Raw genomic sequence first — 24,585 nt, 5'->3', positions numbered from 1 at the left:
ATCTACTTAAGGAAGTATAGAGACTAAAGTGAAGCACCTACATAAGAAAGTATGGAGGCAAATATGAAACACCCACATAAGTAAATATAGAGGCAACGGTGAAGCACCTACATAAGTAAAGAGCCAAAAGTGAAGCACCCACATAAGAAAATGTAGAGCCACAAGTGAAGCTCCTATGGGAGATCTTATAGAGCAGAACGTGAAGCAACTACACAAGACAGTATAAAGGTAAAAGTGAAGCACCTATATAAGAAAGTATAGAGCCAAACATAAATCACCTACATAAGTAAAGAGCCAAAAGTGAAGCACCTACATAAGAAAGCATAGAGACAAAAGTAAAGCACATTTAGGAATACTTAAAAAGCCAAAAGTGAAGCACCTATGGGAGTACTTATATAGCCAAAAGTGAAGCGCCTACATAAGAAAGTATGAAGGCAAATATGAAGCCCCTAAAGGAGTACTTAAGGAGCCAAAATGTTGTCAAAACCGAAGCGTCTACATAAAAAAGTAGGGCCAAAAATGAAGCACCTGCATAAAGTATGGAGGCAAATATGAAGCACTTGCATGAAGTACAGAGCCAAAAGTGAAGCGCCTACAGAAGCACCGTATAGAAAAAAAGGCCTGGTTTCCTCTTTGCTGTGCAGCTGGTTGGACGTGTGCCTGCAGTGGACTGAACAGGGGGCATGTAAATGACCGACAGCAGATGGTGAGCTATCATCCCACCGAGCTCCAGGGGACCATCTTTAGATCACCCTCACACACACATTAATATGCACGCACACACACACACACACACACACACACACGGTCATGTATCTATGAACACTGAATATTAATTACAGGACTCACTCGAGTGGAGCAGTGCATCTCAAATGACCCGTAATTGACCACTAAATAGGAGCTCAACACTTTCATGTCCAAATATTTGCGGACACCTCTTCTAATAAACGCATTCAGTCACTTGAATCCTGTTCACACTCGTCATTATCACAGGTCCTGGATGATCTGGTTTAAAGCGATTTACCTACCTGGTGTTTTAAATGCATATTCTAAAAGTCCTTGTGATTGGATTTCTGATCACATTATTTCCAATAATTTCCATTATTATTATTATTATTATTATTATTATTATTATTATTATTATTATTATTATACATTAGATTGTAATTGTGGTCTGCTCAGCTAACCCCTGCGGACGGTGGACGGTGTAGTTTAGAGATTATTCCGTATGATCTGATCACAAATTATTGCCAGAACTCATAGCTGTTCCAATGATGCATTTCTTGCCTCACTACCGATAGAAGTCCTCATACCAGATCAAAATGAGGCAACAACTTTTCTTAGCTCTGTTTATCTATTAGTTTGTTGTTGACGCTTTGATGGAACTAAATCTAAAAAACTAAACCCCTCTTTAGAGTACACCACTCAGTCCATTAAAGAGGAGCAACAGTTATGCCTAAGAGCATTCCAGAGTCCTCAGCCCAAATCAAGATAAGGCAGCTAGTTTCATTAAGCCCAATTTATATTTTGCCGTCAAACTTACGCCAAACTTCACGCCGTAACTCGGGGTGCATCTCCCTAGAAATGTAACTACACTGTGGCATTGTGAATAGCCACAGCTGTGATTGGTCCACCGGGCCTTGCGTTCCCGTCTTTGTGGTTTAAACTGCAGAGTGACGCAGAGCTGCTGATACGCGCACGCAGAAGTATAAACATGCCTTGCTGTGTTTATCCAGCACACTCTTGATGGATACATGTAGACTATGGCGTACATTTGACGCAGAAGCATGAATTTAAATTCGCACCAGCCGTGAGTATTTAACAGAGCCTTTATTATTAGCTTGTTAATGTAAGTAGCGTGCTCAGCTAACCCCTCAGGATGATGCACGGTGTACTCTGTGATCATAACTGATATCCCAGAAGTGGCAGTGAAATGGTTAATGTGGATGGTGCTTTGCTTTTGGGGATGCATTGAGATGCTTTGGCATTCACGTTACAATAGTAATAATGCAGCCATATGCATCTCTGGCCACCTCTGAATGTGATTTGAGTAACTAAAATATTATGAAGCATTCTCAAAACATAACGTATCCCCACCTATTTATCAGATCACCCAGAACACAATGCTCTGTATGAACAGGTCTAGGTTGCACCCATCGCTGACACAGATGTGCAAATGCACATGACTACATAACTGTAGAAAGGAGCTACCAATAGAACAGAACTCTTTGAGGCAGAAAAACTAAAATAAAACTATGAACGTATTGGGACCTTGCCTAATATCAGGGCTATACAGCTGGGTATAAAGCGCTCCAGTATTGAGCTGTGGATCAGTGGAAGGAACTGGGTTCTCTGGAATGATGGAGCTCCATCCAGTACGTCTTAAATAAGCATTGTTTATAAAAAGCTAAATATGGTTTGGCTCAATGTTTTCTCCAGTAAGCAGCTACAGCACAGCAGTCATTAGCCTGGGCGGTGCGGGGGTGGGCTGCGTTTAACCTGACACACACACACACACACACTTAAACAGGTATTTTGAAACAGCCTACAGACTGTGTGTTCAAAGATAGAAAGTGAGAGAAAGAAACAGACCGGGGGGAAAACTCCTTCTGGCTCTCCATAAAAGAACAAAATGAGAAAAACTGAAGAGAGAAAATCGCCCCCTCAGATCTGCTTTAAACCACCGTGTTCAATCAGAGCAGCTTCAGTTTATTCTATATCTTCTTCTAGATGTTCTTGTTTGTTTAGTCCTTGCTGATATTCTAATCGAATACCCTGTCAATAGTCCATCAATTAGCCCAGTACAGCGATTGATGGACTCTCAAGAGGGCTATCCAGTTAGTGTTCATACACTTAGACCAGTACATTGAGTATTAAAATACTAACCAGATAGCCCTCTTAAGAGTGCATCAATTAGCCCAGTACACTGAGTATCAAAAGTGCATCCCTTAGTCCTGTACAGTAAGTATCATAACATTAACCAGATAACCCTCTTGAGAGTCCATCACTTAGCACAGTACAGTAAGTAAGCACAGTACAGTAAGAAAACTAACCGGATGAATCTCTTCAGAGTCCATCATTCTGCCCAGTACAGTGAGTATCTGAGAACTAACTAGATAATCCTCTCAAAAGTCTATCACTTAGCCCAGTACAATGACTATCAGAACACTAACTGGATTCCCCTATCAAAAGTGCATCTTCTAGCTTAATACAGTGAGTATCATAATATAAACCAGATAACCCTCTCGACAGTTCATCACTTAGCCCAGTACAGTATGTGTCAGAGACTTAATCAGATCTACCTATCGAGAGTGCACCACTCAGCACAGTAAAGTGAGTATTACAACACTAGCCAATTATCTCTCTTGAGAGTTCTTCACTTAGCCCAGTACTGTATCAAAACACTAACTGGATACCCCTGTCAAACGTGCATCTTCTAGCTTATTACAGTGAGTATCACAATATTAACCAGATAACCCTCTTGAGAGTTCACCACTCAGTCCAGTACATTGAGTATCAAAACACTAACCAGACAGCCCTCTCTGAGTGCATCACTTAGCCCAGTATAGTAAGTGTACGAAAAATAACCAGATACCCCTATTAAGAGTGCATCTCCTAGCCTAGTGCAATGAGTATCAGAACACTAACTGGATCGCCCTCTCGAGAGTGCATCTCCTAGCTTAGTACAGTAAGTATCAAAACACTAAGCAGATTCCCTCTCGAGAGTCCACCACTTAGCCCAGTACATTGAGAATCAAAAACACTAACTGAACATCCCTATCAAGAGTGCATCTTCTAGCCTAGTACAGTAAATGTATGAACACTAACCGGATTTCCCCATAAAGAGTGCACCACTTGGCCCAGTACAGTGAGTATCAAAACACTAACTAGATACCCCTATCAAAATGCATTACTCAGCCCAGTACATTAAATACCAGAACACTAACTGGATCCCCCTAATAAGATTTCATCACATTCTGTAGCCCAGTACAGTGAGTATCAGAGCACTAACCAGATTTCTCTTTCGAGAGTGCATCACTTAGCCCAGTACAGCAAGTATCAAAACACTAACTGGATACCTCTATTGAGAGTGCATCACTCAGCCCAGTACATTGAAAACCAGAACACTAACTGGATCACCCTCTCAAGAGTGCATCACTTAGCCAAATACAGTGGGTATCAAAACACAGGGTGATACAGTGTTAACCAATACGCTACACCAACAGCACACGTAACCGAACTCATTGAGATTCTGTTTGTGATTGGAACTGTGTTGCGCTGCTTGAGATTATGTTTTAATATGAATATTTGATCGGTTTCGGCTCTCAGACTGAGTCTCTCGGTTCTCGCCGCCTGCAGGGACGAGCCTGGCTGCCTCCTCATTATGCACAGGTTGCCAGATCAGCGCCACACTTCTCTGCGCTCTGTTTATTGGAAGCCCTCCCTTAATGAATCTTACTCACGGCAACCCAGCAGCTGCTCCCACCAAGACCGAGCCCAGAGTCTGAGGAGTAAACAGTCCTGCTATTCCTGCAGCTTTAAAAACACACAAAAACACACAAAAACAGCCTAAATTCTGCTCTATTTCAGTCACTTCACTTCTACCAAACACTCTCACAGATCAGTGGCTTCATTCATGTGAGGTGTATTTTTAACCCAAGTTTCTTACTCTGTCTGAGAGCTGGGAATATATTCAGACCTCCACCTGTATCTCAGTGTTTACCTCCGGCTATTTTAACACACTGCGTAGAAGAAGAAGCAGTTATTATATACAGCATTACCTGTATTTAACAATCTAAAATTAAAAGTGCATCAATTAGCCCAGTACAGTGAGTATCAAAACACTAACCAGATAACCCTCTCAAGAGTCCATCACAAGCCAAGTACAGTAAGTATCAGAATGCAATGAGTATCTGAACACTAACCAGATGGCCCTCTCGAGTGCATCATTCAGCCTAGTACAGTAAACAGTCAACAACTCAACAAACCCACACACAGTGTGTTTTTAATAATACCCTGTGCTTATTTTACACCATGAAAATATAAATGCTTTCCAGTATTCTCTCATTTTCCCTTGTTATTAATGATGCATTACTGCTCAGACTGCAGCGAGTAAACGCTCTGTAAGTGTTTCTGCATCAGAGCGTTAATATAAAACAGTGCATTATTACAAAACTGCAGACCTACGGACTGCAGGTTCCTAAAGAGCTAAATACCAAACAAACACACAATAAAGTGCTCTTCAATCACCTCCCACCACTCACTTCAACACGAGAGTGGAACAGATTTACAAAGAGATGGAGAGAGAGAGAGAGAGATAGAGAGAGACAGAGCAACAGGAGAAAATAAGAGAAAGTAAAAATTAAAATGGAATAAAGTATAGTTTAAATAAAACCTGGAATGTGTTTGATAGTGTTTTAAATGTTTTAAATACCAAAGTATACTGGTGCACCTCAAAAAAATTAAATATCATTGAAAAGTGACTTCATTTCAGTAATTCAGTTCAAACTGTGATGTATTAAACACAGAGTGATCTACAGCCAATGAAAACCCAAAAATCAGTCTCTCAGAAAATTAAAATATTATATTATATAAGATAAATTGGTACTTTAGGTACTCAGTGTGGGCAGTGTGACAAGTCCTGCTGGAAAATGAAATCCAGCATCTTCATAAAAGTTGTTTTCAGCAGAGGGAAGCTGTAAGATATGAAGTGCTGTAAGATTTTGTGGGAAAACAAAACTGCACTGACTTCAGAATTGATAATAAACCACAGTGGATCAACAGCAGCAGATGACATGTCTCTCCAAACCATCACTGATCATCAGTACATTTTACATTCCATTTAAAGGAAATAAAGGGAGCAGAGTCTGGAGGAAGAGTAGAGAGACACACAGTCCAAACAGCTTGAGGTCTAGTGTGAAGTTTCCACCAATCAAATAACTTTTATGGAGATGCCAGATTTCATTTTCCTGCAGGACTTGACACGCTGCCCACACTGTGAACCAAAAAGTACCAATTGGTCTTATAATATAATATTCAAATTTTCTGAGAGACATTGATTTTTGGGCTTTTATTGACTGTAATCCATAACCATCAACAATAAAAGAAATAAAGGCTTAAAATAGATCACTCTGTGTTTAATACATCTATATAATATATGATTCTCACAGTTTGATTCACTGAATTACTGAAACAAAGCAACTTTCCAATGATTCTCATTTTTTGAACACGTAAAATTCTACAAAACATTCTATCCTGCCGTAAAGATGACAAGAGCAACAGAGCTTAATCGCACGACACACAAACACACAAACACTTAACATTATCAGGCTGAAGTCATTCAAATCAGAATTCTTTTTTCCCTTAATGTGACACAAATCTGTTTGTTTGTTTATTAGTTTTTTTTTTCACGGCTGTGTGGATGCATCGGTTGGTAATGACCCTGAGTTGCTATTTGTTTTCATTTGTTGGCAGCATTAGCTCTGCATTAATGAACCTAAATCTGTAATTGCTTTTTTCTAATGAGGTTAAAGTTGGTCCCGCATTCCACAATCATATAAACTAGGCTGTAAAACAGGCCTGTGAGTTTACTACTGTTACTGTCCACTACACCTACATTTATCCACTTTCAATGTAAACCAAGCAATCTTAATCTTAGCTACAGTAATCAGCAGTCCCATATCCATAAGCCACGCCCATGTGCTTTTTGTTTTATCTTTATTTAACTACGATAAGCAATCAAATAACACTGAGTACACAAACTTGTGATAATTCACTTTACTTTAAGTAGCAGTGCTGTGGTTTTATAAGGTGATTATGTCTTACAGCTAATAAAAACCCAAAAAACAGTATTAGAATAATATATAAGACCAATTGGTACTTTTGGGACACAGTGTGAGCAGTGTGCCAAGTCCTGCTAAAAAATAAAATCTGCATCTCCATACAATTGTCAGCAGAGGGAAGCATGAAGGCAAGAGAAGTTTATTTTGTTGGCACCTTTTATACACCATGGTCATTCAAAGTGCTTTACTAGAAACTAGAAAATACAAAGAGAGAATAATAAAAAAAAACATATAAAAGAATAGCAATAGAAAAGGAAATAAAAAATTAAATAAGGACAAAGCATGAATGATTTAAGCATGATTGAAACAAAGAGAAGTCAAATTAAAAACATGTAAAAGAATAACAATAAAACTGGAAACAAAAATAAAATAAAAAACAGAAATAAAACATGATTTGAACTTGATTAATATATATATATATATATATATATATATATATATATATAAAACAGAAGGTGCAAAAAGGTGCATGAAGAGATGCAGATTTGGCACACTGCCAAAAGTATCGAATTGGACTTATATAATATTCTAATTTTATGAGAAACACTGATTTTTGGGTTTTCATTGGCTGTAAACCATAACCATCAACAATAAAAGAAATAAACACTGAAAATAGATCACTCTGTGTTTAATACATCCATATAATGTGAGTTTTATTTTGATTCACTGAATTACTGGAATAAAGAAACTTTTCAATGATATTCCATATATATATATATATATATATATATATATATTTTTTTTTTTTTTTTTTATTTTTATTTTAGATGGAATTACTGTAGGTTAATCTCGCCCAGCTCTAGTTTGTATTAATGGCTAAAGCACTGAGGAAAGTTTGGCTGAAGGGCATCATGAGATGCATCCTGATGATACAGCAGTGGCTGGGTGGGGGGGGGGGAACGCTGAATGGGCTTCTGGGGGAAACAGACAGTATGGAAAAGTGTATAAAACGCGTTTCCAATAATTAAGATGGAGAGAGGAGCTTCCAGCAGATTAGAGGTCAGCCCCTCAGAGGTGGCACAGGGGAGAGAGAGGGATAACAAGGAAGATTAATGGATGCAGGTAGGAGGGGAAAGTGGAGCAGAGGTGTGTGTGTGTGTGTGTGTGTGTGTATTTATTTGAGCTGGGAGTAATTGTCTAAACTTATCAAGAGACAGTTATTTCCATCGGAATTGGTCAGGCAGGTCAGGCAGGACTCCAAATCCTGGATTATGCTGCATTGGCATCAGCAGATGGAGTCAGAGAGAGAGTACAGTGTCCCATTCTATTTCTCTCTGGGAGGTTACAGAAAGTGGCACTCTTATATCACGTTATCCACACCACCCAGTGTGATGTTGGTCAGCACAGGCATCTGTTAGCTGATTTATCAGAGCTGGGGTTTCAGCACTAACATGTGATGCATCAGGAGCAGTTAAAAAGTGGTCTAACTTCATAAAATCATTACCCTTTAGTTTGTAAAGTAAAGTCAGTAAGTCTTTTACTATACTTCACTAAACTACAGAGTGAAACCAAAACTAAGAATAACTTTCAGCAGTGAAAACACACACACTCAAATGGTACACACACCAAGCAGGGGAAAAAGGAATCATTAATCTGTGAAAATGATGTTTGTGTGTCCAGAGCCATCTGGAACACACACACACACAGACACAGGGACAAAGACACAGGGACAAACTGAAGAGACACAGAGACAAAGAGGAACACAGTGACAAAAAGTGACAAAGAGAGACAAAGAGACACACAGAGACAAAGAGAGAGAAAGTGACAAAGAAAGACAAATAGAGACAAAGAGAGACACAGAGACAAAGAGAGACACAGAGACAAAGAGAGACAAAGAGAGACAAAGAGAGACAATGAGGGACAATGAGGGACAATGAGGGACACAGTGACAAAGAGAGACAAAGAGAGACACAGACAAACACACACACAGAGACACAGCGAGACAGACAGAGAGACAGACAGAGAGACACACAGAAAGACACACAGAAAGACACACAGAAAGACACACAGAGACAAACACACAGACACAGATAGAGACACAGAGAGACAGACACACAGACACAGATAGAGACAAAGAGAGACACAGACAAACACACACACAGAGACACAGCGAGACAGACAGAGAGACAGACAGAGAGACACACAGAAAGACACACAGAAAGACACACAGAGACAAACACACAGACACAGATAGAGACACAGAGAGACAGACACACAGACACAGATAGAGACAAAGAGAGACACAGACAAACACACACACAGAGACACAGCGAGACAGACAGAGAGACACACAGAAAGACACACAGAAAGACACACAGAAAGACACACAGAAAGACAGAGAGACAAACACACAGACACAGATAGAGACACAGAGAGACAGACACACAGAGACAGACAGACACACAGACAGGGAGAGAGAGCTCTCTCACCCTCACAAACACACCCCTCCCTACACCACCACTCTCACACATTCACACTCCAGCTCTTAGCATTCAGCCATGCACTCAGACCTTACTACAGTTTAACACACACACACACACACACACACACACACACACACATGCTCGGAGGGGGCAGTGCTGAAGGACCTGCTGAGTTCGATGCTACAGAAGCAGATGGTGCTGCAGGGTTTGGGCCGTGGCTGGCCAGGCCTTGTTGTGTATCTGTGTGTATTTGTGTACATATTTGTGTACATATTTGTGTACGTGTGTGTGTGTTTGTGTACATATTTGTGTACACGTGTGTGTGTGTGTGTGTGTGTGTGTGTGTTTGTGTTTGTGTACGTGTGTGTGTGTTAGGCTAATGTACAGACATTATGTAGTCCGGATCAAGAGGTTTTTATCACCATAAAGCAAACACTGTTTATTTAGCCTTTTCTGATTAAAAACTCTCTGAATTCACTTCTCTAAAAAGTAGAATAGTGTATTTTCTGAAAGTTTCACACTTTACATGAGTCCCATTACCTGGTAGGCTGTTTCTGCATGTTTACTGTGGTATTTTAGGTGGTATCTGTTGTGTTGTTAAGTGCTTGCTGAATGGCACGTAATAACAGCATGGTAATTTTACAATTATTATCAGCATGATTCTGAAAATGCTATTTTTATGGTAAAATAGCTACATAATATTAAATATAAACTAACCATGGGCTTATAAAAAATGATGAAACAATTTATTATAATCAGTTATTCCATACATGTTGTGTTAGGCTCTTTAGTTCTCCCAGGTGGTTGCTATGGCAGTGCTTGGTGATTGCATTGTTATCCCAGCTCCTTGCTAGTGTTTTGCTATCTGGTTGCTATGTTATTCTAGATGGTTGCTTGGTAATAATCAGTGGTTGAATTGGTATCCCACCATCCCTGCTAGGGTAATGCTTGGTGGTTACATTGGTATCCCAGCCGGTTGCTGGGGTGTTGCTCTCTGGTTGCTATGCTATCCATGGTGGTTGCTAGAGTGTTGCTAGCTGGTTGCTATAATGCTATAACAGCAGGTTGAAGTTATATGAGGTAAAGTTTGAGGGCTTTATGCTGTAAGTAAAAGCTGTCCAGGCTTTTGTTTGGTTTATCCTGTGTTTTAAATATATATATATATATATATTTTTTTTTTTAAGCTTTAATAAGTCATTAATTATAACCACAGATTAAAATCTGTCTGTAAAAGCTGTAAAGAGTGAATCAGGTTCGACCCTGAATTACTGCTTGTTGTTTTTGGGTTCTTTTATGTGTAAAATAGAAATAGAAAATAGAAATAGCAGTTCTGGGTTAATGAGCTGCAGCGCTGTGCTGCACTCTTTCATATAGATCCGGATCATTCGGATTAAAGTGTCTTTTATGTGAAGCCAATTAAAATATAGACAGTTGTGTGTGTGTGTGTGTGTTTGTGCTCATGGGTTCTGTTCTGCATTTGTTCATGTGGATGAAAGGGGTCCGGTGGGGGGTCTTTTTGTGTGTGGTGTGTGTGTAATGTGTGTGTAATGTGTGTGTGTAATGTGTGTATGTGTAATGTGTGTGTGTGATGTGTGTGTGTGTGTGTGTAATGTGTGTGTGTAATGTGTGTGTGTGTCTGTAGAGTTCAGTACACGTGGTTTTAAGACAGAGATAAATAGAGCTCTATTTATGTCACCTAGAAAAAGGAACAAAATGAAACCCTCCTTAAAGATCCTTCAGCATCCCTCATTTAAAAATGCTGAATCCATTTAAATCTGTATTATATTTAAAATATTAATTTAGTGGCATATATCTAATTGCCATCTAAATATACAGTGAAATAAAGAAGTTGAAGCACATTCTCACCTCTTTGGTTATTAACATCACACATCGTGAGAAACCCTCCAGCTATAAACACAGTCAAGCAGGTTAGCCACTATGCTAAGTGCAGACCTCGGCAGGGTTATAGCTGCAATGCTAACAGATACAGAAGGTGAGCTCTGCAAGGTTAGAGCAATTACTTAAGATTTTGTGGCTAATTAGCTACTTTACTGTCTCTCTCCATCTCAGTCTTTCTCCATTTCTCAGATTTTCTCTCACTCTGTCCTTCTCTCGCTCTCTGTCATTCTCTCGCTTCCAGTCTCTCACTCTCCATCTTTCTCTCCTTCTCTGTCTCTCCATCTCTTTCGCTTTCTGTCTCGCTCTCTGTCTCTTAGTTTCTCTATTTCTCTGTCTCTTTCCATCTCTCTGTCTCTCTCACTCTCCGGCTCTCCATCTTGCTGTCTCTCCATCTTTACGTGTTTCCATCTCTGTCTCTCTCTCACTCTGTATTTCTCTCGCTCTGTCTCTCATGCTCTCAGATTTTCTCTGTGTCTCTGCCTCTCTTGCACTCTCTCTCTCTCTCTCTCTCTCCATCTTAGTCTTTCTCTTGCTCTCTATCTCTCATGCTCTCCGTCTTTTTATTGCTCTCTTAAACTCTCTCTCCATTTTTTCAGTCTCTCACCCTTTCAATCTTTCTTATGCTCTCTGTCTCTCTTAAGCTCTCTGCATTTCTCTCGCTTTGCCCCTGTCTCCCTGTCTTTCAGTTCACTTCATCCTCCTGCTCCTCTTCTTTCTCACCTCTCTTTCAATTCTACCCACTCTGTATCCAGCTATCACTGAACCCTGTGTAAAACCTGTGAGCACAGTAAAGATGCTGAGAGGAAGCTGGGACCCGGTTCTGACCTGGACTCTGGGTTCTGGGGTTCTGGAGTTGAAGAAAACTTGATAAAACAGAGCAAAATTACAGCTATAAGATAAAAAAAAAAAACAGAAAGAGACCACACAAACAAGAACACACACACGCACACACATACAGCAATTAAAATGTGTAAATGCACTGTAGGGCCATGTAGACCATGGGCTTTGAGGCTCTGCCTAGCTCTTACTGAGCAGTGTGTGTGTGTGTGGGCAGGGGAACACAGAGAAAAAGAACAGGAAGTGAAGCTACCAACAGTAAATAAATAAGAAGTGAATGTCACGGCTGGTTCTGTCTGAACACTGAATTCACAATAAGGCCATAAGTGACCTCCCTGGGTTCTGTTTCTGTTCTGTGTGTGTGTGTGTGAGTGCATGTGTGTGTAGTGTGTGTGTGTGTGTGTGTGTATGTGTGTGTGTGTGTGTGTGTGTGTGTATGTGTGTGTGTGTGTGTGTGTGTGTGTGTGTGTGTGTGTATGTGTGTGTGTGTGTGTGTGTGTATGTGTGTGTGTGTGTGTGTGAGTGCATGTGTGTAGTGTGTGTGTGTGTGTGTAGTGTGTCTCTTTCTGAAAAGTGTCACAGGAGGCTGGCTCCATGGGGGCTTGGAGACGCATAGTGAAAGACAAACAGATTGCTTCTCGAATGGGTAGTGTGTGTGTGAGTGTGTGTGTGTGTGTCCACAAGGGGGACAAAGTCTCAGCAAAGTCTAAAATTCTTACCCGAATTCAGCAACTTGTGCTCTTCCAAACACATCATGGGAGCAGTGTGTGTGTGTGTGTGTGTGTGTTTGTGTTGTGTGTGTTTGTGTTGTGTGTGTGTGTGTTTGTGTTGTGTGTGTGTGTGTTTGTGTTGTGTGTGTGTGTTTGTGTTGTGTGTGTGTTTGTGTTGTGTGTGTGTGTGTGTGTGTTGTGTGTGTTTGTGTTGTGTGTGTGTGTGTGTGTGTCACCTGCCCTCAGCATCTTATTGCATATTCATCAGCCCTTATCTCACCATGTGATCCTCTGTACTGCATGTATGTGCTCCATCTTGGAGTGTGTGTGTGTGTGTGTGTGTGTGTGTGTGTGTGTGTGTGTGTGTGTGGGTGTGTGGGTGTGTGGGTGTGTGGGTGTGTGGGTGTGTGGGTGTGTGGGTGTGTGTGGGTGTGTGTGCTTAAAACATGATTATCTGCTTTTTGGGTTAAATTCTACGGTTTGTCACCAACACTGGATCTCCAATAACTTCATTTTATTTATTTTCATTCATTAGATTATTTCTAAATATTTATCTCCATTCCTTTCCTTTTCTTGTTTGTCTGTTATCATCCTTTTTCTCTCTCTTTCTCTTTTTGATCGTTCATCCCTCTGTATTTCTCTCACTCTTTCATTACGCTCTCGTTTGCTGCTTTTCTTGTAATATCTTGTTTTATATTTTTTCTCCCATTTTCATTTTTTATTCTTCTCATTCTTTCTTTTTCCCCCTTTTTCTCGCTTTCTCATTTAACCACACTCCTCTTTACTTCTCTATTATTCTATTGTCTTATCCTTTTTTTTTAGTTGTCCTCCCTTTTTCTCTCCTTTCCTGTATCGTTCTCTGTGCACATAAACACAAAGGGATCCCCTCACAGAAAGAGAGAGCAAAATAAAAGAGGGATAAACAGGGAGAGAGGGAATGAACAGGAGGAGAGGAAGGAGAGGACGGATGCGGGTGAGTGTATCCGGTGGGAATCGTAGTCATGGCTACATGTTTTCAGCAGCACCCTGAATCCCAGCGGCGGAGGAGTGAAGACGGGAGGAGGAAATCACAGCAGGAGGAAAAGAAGATGGAGATAGAGGGGTGAATAAAAAGCGAGAGAGAGAGAGAGAAAGAGAGAGCGAGAGAGAGACAGAACAGCTTAATTGTTATATAGCGATGAGAGCGATAAGAGATCTCTCAAGTACAAACAATAAGCAATATCAATATCAGAAATGAGAGGTGATGTCTGTATATCGTACGATCGATAAGTCGATTTAGTAAATATCCTGACAGACTAATTCAGTAACGCTATTTTCACAGTGTGAACAGGAAAATCCCATTATTTCACACAATGTAAAATCAATTCAGGATGTCCAGTTAGAGCAAGAGTCTCTATTCTACTCTAAACTGTGTAAATAATAGCATAGATGTGATGAAACAATTTGTATCACCATTTTAGAACTTTACAGGAAAGGGAAAAAACTACTTAGCTTTCAATAACTGCTAAAATGTAATTACTGCCATTTTGGAGCATTTCTACTGGTCCAGTCATTTGTCAGATTTACAAATAAATCACATCAAATCAAATTTGTTTTACTTTAAGCGTTATTTGTTTAACGTTTTTTTACAACTGATGTCACAAAGCAGCTTTACAGAAATATGATCACAGGAATAAAAAAGTATCAGGTAAAACATTAAACAGATCAATAGAAATCCAGTGAAAGGCCTGCTGTAGAGGTTTTAACTGCCGCAAGTTTGAAGGCCTTGATCAAGGTCACAGCAATGGCAGCTTGTCAAAACCGGTTATTGAATAGACAACCCCTATAATCAATCACCCAGTGCTATAATTCACTAATTACCTGAGCCACATCTGTAAACTGATCCATAACCATAATCAGCACAGTACAAGCCTTACAGAGTCCAACTCAGCCTCCAGCAGCAGAACCCAAAACCACGGCTGACCACAGATCAGCAGAGACCCACGCACTATAACTCCTATATACACCCACTGAACCACTAGCAGAGCTCCAGGGCCTGATCCTGGAACCAAGCAGCCCAGAGAGGAGGCCTCCGGCTGGGCTCGGCTCACTGCTCAGCCCCCTGCGTTTATGGAGGCCTTCCACTGAGCCGTCCCTGAAGGGCAAACGGAGAGAGAGAGAGAGAGAGAGAGAGAGAGAGAGAGAGAGAGAGAGAGAGAGAGAGAGAAACAGAAAGAAAGACAGAGCGAGGGAAAGACAGAAACAGAAAGAAACACAGACAGCAAAAAATAAGCATTAATTAAGCAAGAGAAAGACAGAAGGAGACAAAGAAAATGGCAGAAAAAGAGGGAAAGACAGAAATAGAGCAAGAGAAAGATAGAGAGCATAAGAAGGACAGAAACAGAGACTAAGAGACAGAAACAGAAAGAAAGACAAAGAACAAAGAGAAAGAGAGCTAGAGAAATACGTAGAGCATGAGAAAATCAGAGTAAGAGAGAAAGTCAGAAATGGAGAGAAAGACAGAAACAGAGAGGAAGACAAAAAACAAGACAAAGACAGAAAAAGACAGAGAGAAAGACAGAAAGACAGAAACAGACAGAAGGAGAGTGAGAGAATGACAGGAACAGGGGAAAGACAGAAACAGAGCAAGAGCAAGATAGAGAGCATAAGAAGGACAGAACAGAAAGAAAGACAGAAACAGAAAGAAAGACAGAAACAAAGAGAAAGAGAGTGAGAGAAATATGTAGAGCATGAGAAAGTCAGAGTAAGAGAGAAAGTCAGAAATGGAGAGAAATACAGAAACAGAGAGGAAGACAAGAAACAAGACAAAGACAGAAAAAGACAGAGAGAAAGACAGAAACAGACAGAAAGAGAGCGAGAGAATGACAGGAACAGGGGGAAAGACAAACAGAGAAAAAGACAGAGAGCAAGGGAAAGACAGAAACAGAGTGAAATATAGAAACAGAGAGAAAGACAGAAAGTGAGAGAGAGAGAGAGAGAGAGAGAGGGAGAGGGAGAGAGAGCAGGGAAGAGAGAGACAATAGCAGGAAGAGATGGAGGAGGGCTGTATTTGATTAGAGGTGGTGAACTGGGAATAACAGAAATGACAACACAGCAAATAATCCCCAAAGATGAGCATTTTTAACACTCACACACTCACACACTCACACACTCACACGACAGAGAGCTATAAATTCTAGAGAAGAAGTTGCAGAGGTAGAAATCCCAGCAGCACGAGGGGGAATGCATATATGCTTACAGAATCACTCTACATGCCACGGACATTAATAATTCACACACACGTACACACACACACACACACACACACACACACACACACACACACACACACACACACACACACACACACACACACACAAACACACACACACCTACACGCCAAGCCGATCAGAATACACTCGTCTGCACTGTAGAGTAAAGTAACACCCGTCACACATCGAGCAGCGTGTCTGATTAACACCAGCTAATCTGAACACACCTCTATACAACCAGGAGGAACTGAGAGTGTGGATATACACTTCAGATATACAGTACAGATATACAGTACAGATAGACAGTACATATATACAGTACAGATATACTGTTCATATATACACTTCAGATATACAGTACAGATATACAGTACAGATATACACTTCAGATATACAGTACAGATATACAGTACATATATACAGTACAGATAGACAGTACAGATATACAGTACAGATATACAGTACAGATATACAGTACAGATATACAGTATAAAGCACATAGAGCAGCTAGACAGACAGATAGATTAAAAGATAGCAAGATAGATAGATAGATAGATAGATAGATAGATAGATAGATGACATGAAAGAGGACAGAATATGTAAAGTAAAAAAAGAAAAGGAAGACATGTGAAAGAAAAACTGAAAATGACCTATAGAAGGAAAGAAAGAGTGACAGGAAAGCAGGAAACAAAACAACAAAAGAGGACAGAAAAAGATAGAGACAGGCACTCGCTGCCAAAGTCATCGGCGTCTCAAGGACACTGCGGCGTGTGTGTGTGTGTGTGTGTGTCAGTCTGCGAGACAAGCAGGCAGGAATATGAGAAGCAGTGTGGGAATACACTCACGTGGATACGCTGTATTGTCTGATGGAGTGAAGTGTGTGTGAGTGTGTGTGTGTGTGTGTGTGTGTGTACAGTATAGCACACACACACACACACACACACACACACACACATTTCTGGAGAGGAAGTTGGGGCATATTGGTCTGTCAGGACAGCGCTATGCTCCATTAGCTGAGCTAAATCCAGAGCTGCACTACAGATCTGGCCTTTGCCTTCAGCTCTGAGGAACAGAGAGCGCACTAAAATGTAGAGCAGGCAGATCTACAGCGCTCTGAAACACACAGAGGTTTGTTTTACTACATTTGCTGCTGGTTAAACTGTCTGTAAAGCAGGTGCTTTGTTAAATGAAGTGTAATGGGATGGAGTGCTACAGACTAGTAGCTCTCCAGCCCAGAGGGTTGTTGAACCCAATTGCAAACAGTTGTTTATCTCAAAGGAGGAAAACCCAAGATTAAAGGATAAAATAAAGGGTTACTACACTACGTAATTTCCTACATCAACAGAGCTCAGTGATTGGATTTCCATCTGGATCAGCCATGACTGGGTTTTTATCAGAACTCTGATAAATTTAGTCCTGTCTAAGAACAGAATTCGGATTTTACAATCAGGTATCACCTCATGTTGGATAATTCTCAGACATTCTTAAATATTCAACACTTTCCATTCACCCAACCTGACCAATTGACCTTCCATACATTCAACAGACCAACCTTCCATTTATCTACCCATCAATTTACCCATCATTTTATCAATTTATCCATGAAATCATCCATTTAATTATCCATTTTTCTATCTATTTGACCTTCCATTCTTCAAACCAAGCATCCATCCTGCCTTTCATCCAGCCAACAGACCAACATTTGATTTATCTATCCATCCATTCACCTATCCTTTCATCCATTCATTCAACAGACCTTCCATTCAATCTTCTATCCATCCATCCTTCAACTTATTCATCCAACCAACCTTCTAATCATCATTTTAATAATTCATTCATCAGACCTTCCATTCAACCTTCTATCCATCCATCCATCCATCAATTCATCCAACAGACCTTCTATCCAACCTTTTATCCATCCATCCAACCGACCTTCTATTCATCATTTCAATCACCCATTCATTTCTCCATCTTTTTTGCATCCGTTCGACCTTCCATCTTTTTAACCAAGCATCCATGTGACCTTCCATCCAGCCAACAGACCTTCCATCCATTCATCCAACTTTCTTAACAATCAACATTCCTTCCAACCAACAATCTAATTATCCATCAATCAATGCATGTGTGACCTCCCATCTATTAAGCCAACCTTCCATTTATCTAACAGACCTCTCATTCATCCAGCCATCTGACCTTCAATTTATTTAATCTTTCATTCAATCCTTTCGTCCGTCCAACTTTCTAGCCAGCCAACCTACCTACCTTACATCCATCTATCCATCCATTCACCCTTTCTTTCATCCACTCACCCATCCAATCTTCCATCCATGCACTTATCCGTCCAACTGACTTTCTACTCATCATTTCAATCATTCATTCATTTATCCATCTTTCTATCCATTCGACTTTATCCTTCTAACCAAGCATCCATCTGACCTTCCAATACATTCATCCAACTTTGCAATCAAAATTTCTTCCAACCAACCATCTAATTATCCATCAACCAATCCATCCATCCATCAGACCTCCCATCTATTAAACCAACCTTCCATTTATCCAACAGACGTCTCATTCATCCATTCATTCATATGACCTTCAATCTATCTGACCTTCCATTCGACCCTCCGCCAGCCAACCTACCTTCCATCCATCCATCCATCCATCCATCCAAATGACCTTCAATCTATCTGATCTTCTATGCAACCTTCCGTCCAACCTACTTACCCATTCGTTCATCCACCCATCCAAATTATCTGTCTACCATCCCCTCTTTATTTCTGACCCCGAATCATAAAATGTAAATGAACATATCTATCATACATCCATTTTATCATAAATTCACTTCTTTCTGGTCGAGGTGGATCTTTACTGGGTACCATACACACCAAGGTCTATTTTGTTTTTCTGAAATAGGGTAAATATGGTCGCTATGCTCAACCAGACACCACCACACTACGATCCAATCCACCAAGAGATGTTAAACCACTGGAATTCCTCTTTACTCCAGAGCCCCGCCCACTCCTGCTCCATAAAACACTGCAGAGGTGGAGTTCTGCACTGAAGGTTTACAGTCCCCCTGTGATCACAAGATACCATCTAACACAGATCCAACAAAACACTTCCTCACCTACGATTCAACCCTTATATCCAACACCTACACACACACTGCAACACACACAACACACACACACACACGGGAGCGAAGGTCTGTAGCACCGTCTTCCTCCACCGCTCTGCTCAGCATGAATCCAGCCAAGTGTCTCGGCCTAATGAATTTTCCAGAATCCACTCAGATCAAATAGTTATTCCAGCAGCCTTTATCCATCCATTTTACATTCTCTCTCTTTGTTAACACACACACACACACTCTCACAACACACACACAGACACACACACACACACACTCTCAACACACACACAGACACAATCTTACACTCACACACACACACACACACACACAGTGCCAGGGGACGTATACTTGGCGTTAATGACAGTGGGTGAATCTCATTTATTTGGTGACGAGTGTAAACAAGTCTGTGATTTAATGCGTTTCTGTTCTGCTTGCCAAGGGCCAAATATGGGGTCAATATGAAGCTCGAGCTGAATTAACTCTTTCAGACTGATCTGAGGACAGCTCTAATACAGAACTGTACAGGTAAACCTAATAAAATGTCCCTGAATTCTTGAAATATTATTTTGTCATTTCACATCACATGTGGTGCATAAAGTAAAAGGAAATTGTATTCTCACAGCCCAGTTTACACCCAAGAGCAATTTTAAAATAAGTATTTAAATAAATATTTAAAAAATAAAATAGAATAAAAACACAATAATAAAATAGCAGTATGATGGTTAGACTTCTATCTAGGGGTGTGATGACACTCACATCTAATGAGACGAGACACGATATTGGCTCACAAAATTAGAACAAGATGTGATCTAAACAATACTGTAGATCAGGGGTGTCCAAACTACGGCCCGCGGGCCATTTGCAGCCCGTTTCCTTTTTTGGAGCGGCCTGCGAGGTATATTAGAAGTAGGATGAAAGTTGGCCCCCTGTTAAGCAGATTTTTATAATGTGAGATTCAAAGTTTTAACGCTAGGTGTCAGAAACGGGCCAAAGAGTCTAAAAGCAGCGAGACTGAAGTTCTAGCGCAGAAAAACGGGTCAAAGAGTCTAAAAGCGGAGAGAGTGAGCAGTTGTAGCGCAGGAAAACGGGGCAAAGAGTCTAAAAGCGGTGAGGGTGCGCAGTTGTAGCGCAGGAAAACGGGCCAAAGAGTCTAAAAGCGGAGAGGGCGCGCGGTTGTAGCGCAGAAAAACGGGCCAAAGAGAAGCGGAGAGGGTGCGCTGAAAGTAATAAGGAAAATGTATTATTTAAAGTGGTATATTTCATTATTTGTTTTATTACAGAGTCTGTGGCCCGTGACTTTAAATATATTTCTCTGGCCCCCAACAAAAAAAGTTTAGACAACGCTGCTGTAGATCGTCACTGTCCAATGAAAAACAAGTATCTCCATTTTTGTTGATTTTTAGTTTACTACATAATTTGAACAGAAAAACTATTGATGAATGGACCAATAGAAACTTTCGAAAAAATGACCTGAAATAAACTCTAAACTGAAATTTACATTGATTTCTATTGAAAGTTTAGAAGTTTTTTTTCTCTTCTCTAAAGTTGCTGTTTTGAAGATACTTGTTTTTTATTGGACAGCAGCAATATACATTTTTAATTTCAAAGTTGAAATATATAAATCATATTTTAATGTATATCAATCAATTTTTAGTCAGATTATGAATTATATATATATGTGTGTATGTTATCATATTCAGTAAAATACAGAACAGTATGAAATAACTGCAGCTGGTTTTACCAAAAACTCTTACCTACTTTCTAAAAAATTACAATTATATAGCGCCTTTCTGGGGTCCATATGAAGCTAGTGCTGAATTAACCCTTTCAGACTGATCTGAGTACTGTACAACTCAAGAAACTGGCACTACAATACTTATCACAATACATGGTTTACAATATATATTGTGAGACTCTATGAAAGGCAATACATTGTGATATAGTTTGAATTAGAAAAGCCTACTTTTTTATTCATTAGTGCATTTACAGTATTAAGTTATTTTTTTAATTCAATATTTTGTCATATTTCAAAGAATATTAGTATAGCAAAAATACCCTGACATTTTGTGATATTATTTTAGGGCCTTATCCCACACTCCTATATTGCAATATAAAAAAAAACGTGATTTCCCCAGAGGTCAATGAGTTAACATGTGCTAATATTAACAATGCATTCAGTGCATCAATGATTGGAGCAAAATAAATGGAGGTATTAGGTAGATTTAACTGCTTAAAGTTGTAGATATTTTAATGTTAAATGAAAAAAGTTTGTTTTTTCTTTGCATCAAAAAAAAAAAGATCTGATAAATGTAAATGCTCTACAATGTAACTATTGCATATATAACTCACTGCAACATTGATGCTGAAGCTATATACTGTGCAGCATTATACAGCAGCCTCACCAAAATAAAAAGAGGAACAAAAGTGAGGTGCAAAATCTTTCAGCAAACATTTGATCTTAATTCTTCTTCAAATAATCATCTTATTTTATCTTAAGTATGCAATCGTATGCAATCATATCATAACAGACTAACACAGCATTATTTACAATTTCAATTTACAGCTTCTTCCTTTACCATTAACTCCAATCGACTTAATCTTTATAAAGTGAGCAAAAGCAAACAAAACTTAGTAGACCTACTAGCAGCTGCTGTTTCTCCACCACCTCCCCAACGGCTTTATTGCAGGAAGTGAGATAATCGGGACCTGAAAGACAAAACATTTCATTGGTCAGTGTTACAGAAGGCTTCGTAAACGTGTAAATATAATCAATATACTTTAAAATCAACCAAGAAAGTAATTTTTTTTACTATTTTCTCCCAATTTACCCAGAGAGAGCAAGGCCAATTGTGCTCTCTCGGGGCTCCGGCAGCTGATGGCAAGCTACATGACTGGGATTCGAACCAGTGGCGATCTCCCGATTACATTGGTAGTGCTTTAGACTGACTGAGATTTCTTACAGTCCTTTTCTTGTTGAAAATTAAAATAACCACTATATTACCATAGTTTAGTGTACTGTAGTTTCAATGTTTATGGCCATTTTCTTCATAACAGAAAATAAATAAATAAATAAATTAAATTAAATCATCTCATCCAATTTTTCCAATACGCCTTAAATGGTGCAACAGACGGCAGAGGATGCAGCATGTAAGGTGAAGCAAGAAACAAAATAAAATAAAATTACAATTCTGTATAGGATGCATAAAGGGTTGTCTCAATTCATAACTGTGTTTAAATGGGAAGTGTTGCACTCGAAAACAAGGGGTAAACATGCAAAAGAGAAACGGGATTGGGATTAGGCCTTTATCTTTGTTTCTACACCACATTATCCATTTTTCTGATGAGTTAATCAGACACTGCAGCAGTGCTGCTTGAATTTTTAAACACTGTGTTTAATCACTTCCTGACTCTCTGTGTCTAGGTTCAGTGATCAATCATGTTATTTTAATTTCATGTTAAAACAAATATTTGATAACCCTCTGACTGGCTACTTCACACTGCAGCACAGCCAATCAGAAGAGCAGAGTTTCTACACAACGAATCAGACAGCAGAACAGCTGCTCTCAAACTGAACGCTCGTACAGGCCTGATTTTATTATTAGGGTTTTTTTTATTCTGGTCCTGGAAAACCATCAAAACCATCTCCCTGCATATTTCCCTGCTCCAGAGAGGAATGTTAATGAGCTGAACTCAGAATAAACACCTACAGAACAAACATATTCCACAACCAGAACCACATTACTGTCCTCATAATACAGAAACACAAAAATTTAAAACATCTAAACTAAAATGAGTAAGACAGTCTGGCTGATTTTACTATCAACTTTTCATGTATGATTCTTAAACTGCACCTATTTTACATGTGATTTTTACATTTGAAGAACCTAAAATTTGTATTGTGGCCAATTTTATTAAATAACAATCATTCCAAAGCCACTGGAGTTAAAAAAAAAATCATCATCATAAATAATCACCATCCTTATCCTCAAGAGCTGTGCAGTTCATTAAAACAATATTTAGGCTTCTAACTATAGGTGTGATGAGACACGATACTTGGTTCACAAACCAAAATGAGATTTTTTACAATATACAAACCCTCAAGTGCAAAACTGAAAGTGAAGTGTTTCATATTTTTAAGTGCATTAGCAAGAACCTGGTCAAGTAATATATATATATATATATATATATATATATATATATATATATATATATATATATATATATATATATATAATATATATATATATATATATATATATATATATATATATATATATATTACATATATATATATATATATATTACATATATATATACATATATATACATATATACATATTTTTTATCTAGGTGATGTGGTAATACATAACAGAGGGTTTTTGAGAATTGATACAATATTGTAAAACATGTTAAAAAAATTAAAAAGCTTTCAAAATGCTTAAAATGATAAAACTAGGGCTGCACAATATTTGGAAAAAATGTACATTGCAAACTTTTTTCGTTGATATATATCACGATATTAAACAATACAGGGTCCATGACATCACCAGCCCCACCAGCGCGCTCTCTGTCTCACGTCCGGACCAATCAAGAGCTGAGTCAGCGCCAAGCTCTCAAAACCCAAAGAAATAGCAAAACAACAGTAATCAGCCCTTTAATCAGCATTTAAATATCTTTTTAAAAGTTAAATCAGAGCGTTTGTTTTGCTGGGATTAAAAGTGTGAATTCAGCTGTAACTGGAAATATCTGCGATGCAGAACTGTGCTGGACTGAGCAGCACAACTTTCCACACGTGCTCACGTTTACAAGCACGTGCCCAGACATGTGGATGGAGGCCAGTCGGTCCTGAAACCCCTCCCCCTCGCGCTCCCCCTTACACTTCTCAGGCAGCAGCAGCCTGTCACTCACACAGACACAGAGACAGCGCTGTGTATCATCTTCTTGTGTCAAATATCAAAACGTTGCAACATGACGTGTTTGATTTAATTGCCTTAAGTGACATCGAACGTCATGCACTGTGATTATTGCACATGAGCACATCACCATGACGATGCTTAAACGATATATCGTGCAGCGCTGGTGTGAACGATCAGCAGCTGCCACTAAAAACAGAACTGTGTGCAGAACTGACTCACCACTGACCTGACCGGCCTGTACTGACCACCACAACATCATCAACAACACAAACACCCACCTTTACCTTCACCAGCACAAACATACACTCTCTTAACACACACACACACACACACACACAGGTTTTGTGACTCTGGAGTTATGAACAGATATAAAACTGGCTGAGAGAACAGAACACAGTATCAGACGTGGGCTGGAGGGGCAGACGAGATCCGACTGAGTCAGACTGAACCAGAGGAAAAACGCTCAGCTTCTATAAAGTGAATTCAGTCATACTGAGTTTAGAGATGTTATAACGTACAGACTTAATTAAGGTAAGAAAAGATAATCCTTTATTAATCCCAAAGCAGGGAAATTTAC

General features: G+C 39.4%; 1 protein-coding gene across 4 annotated transcripts in view; it reads right to left on the bottom strand.

Moving 5' to 3' along the window:
- LOC103039720 (spermatid perinuclear RNA binding protein) overlaps positions 1–24,585 on the bottom strand; it is a 156,256-nt gene that overhangs the window by 82,383 nt on the left and 49,288 nt on the right. For all 4 annotated transcript variants that reach the window (XM_049468460.1, XM_049468462.1, XM_022680950.2 and 1 more), the window contains exon 2: positions 21,734–21,798. The gene's annotated coding sequence lies outside the window, so the exon portion shown is untranslated. The remainder of the gene's footprint in view (positions 1–21,733; positions 21,799–24,585) is intronic.

Source organism: Astyanax mexicanus, chromosome 20, assembly GCF_023375975.1.
Source record: "Astyanax mexicanus isolate ESR-SI-001 chromosome 20, AstMex3_surface, whole genome shotgun sequence".
Classification (NCBI taxonomy): Eukaryota; Metazoa; Chordata; class Actinopteri; order Characiformes; family Acestrorhamphidae; genus Astyanax; species Astyanax mexicanus.
The sequence above is the reverse complement of the archived record's forward strand: the minus strand, read 5'-3'. Positions and strand labels throughout refer to the sequence as shown.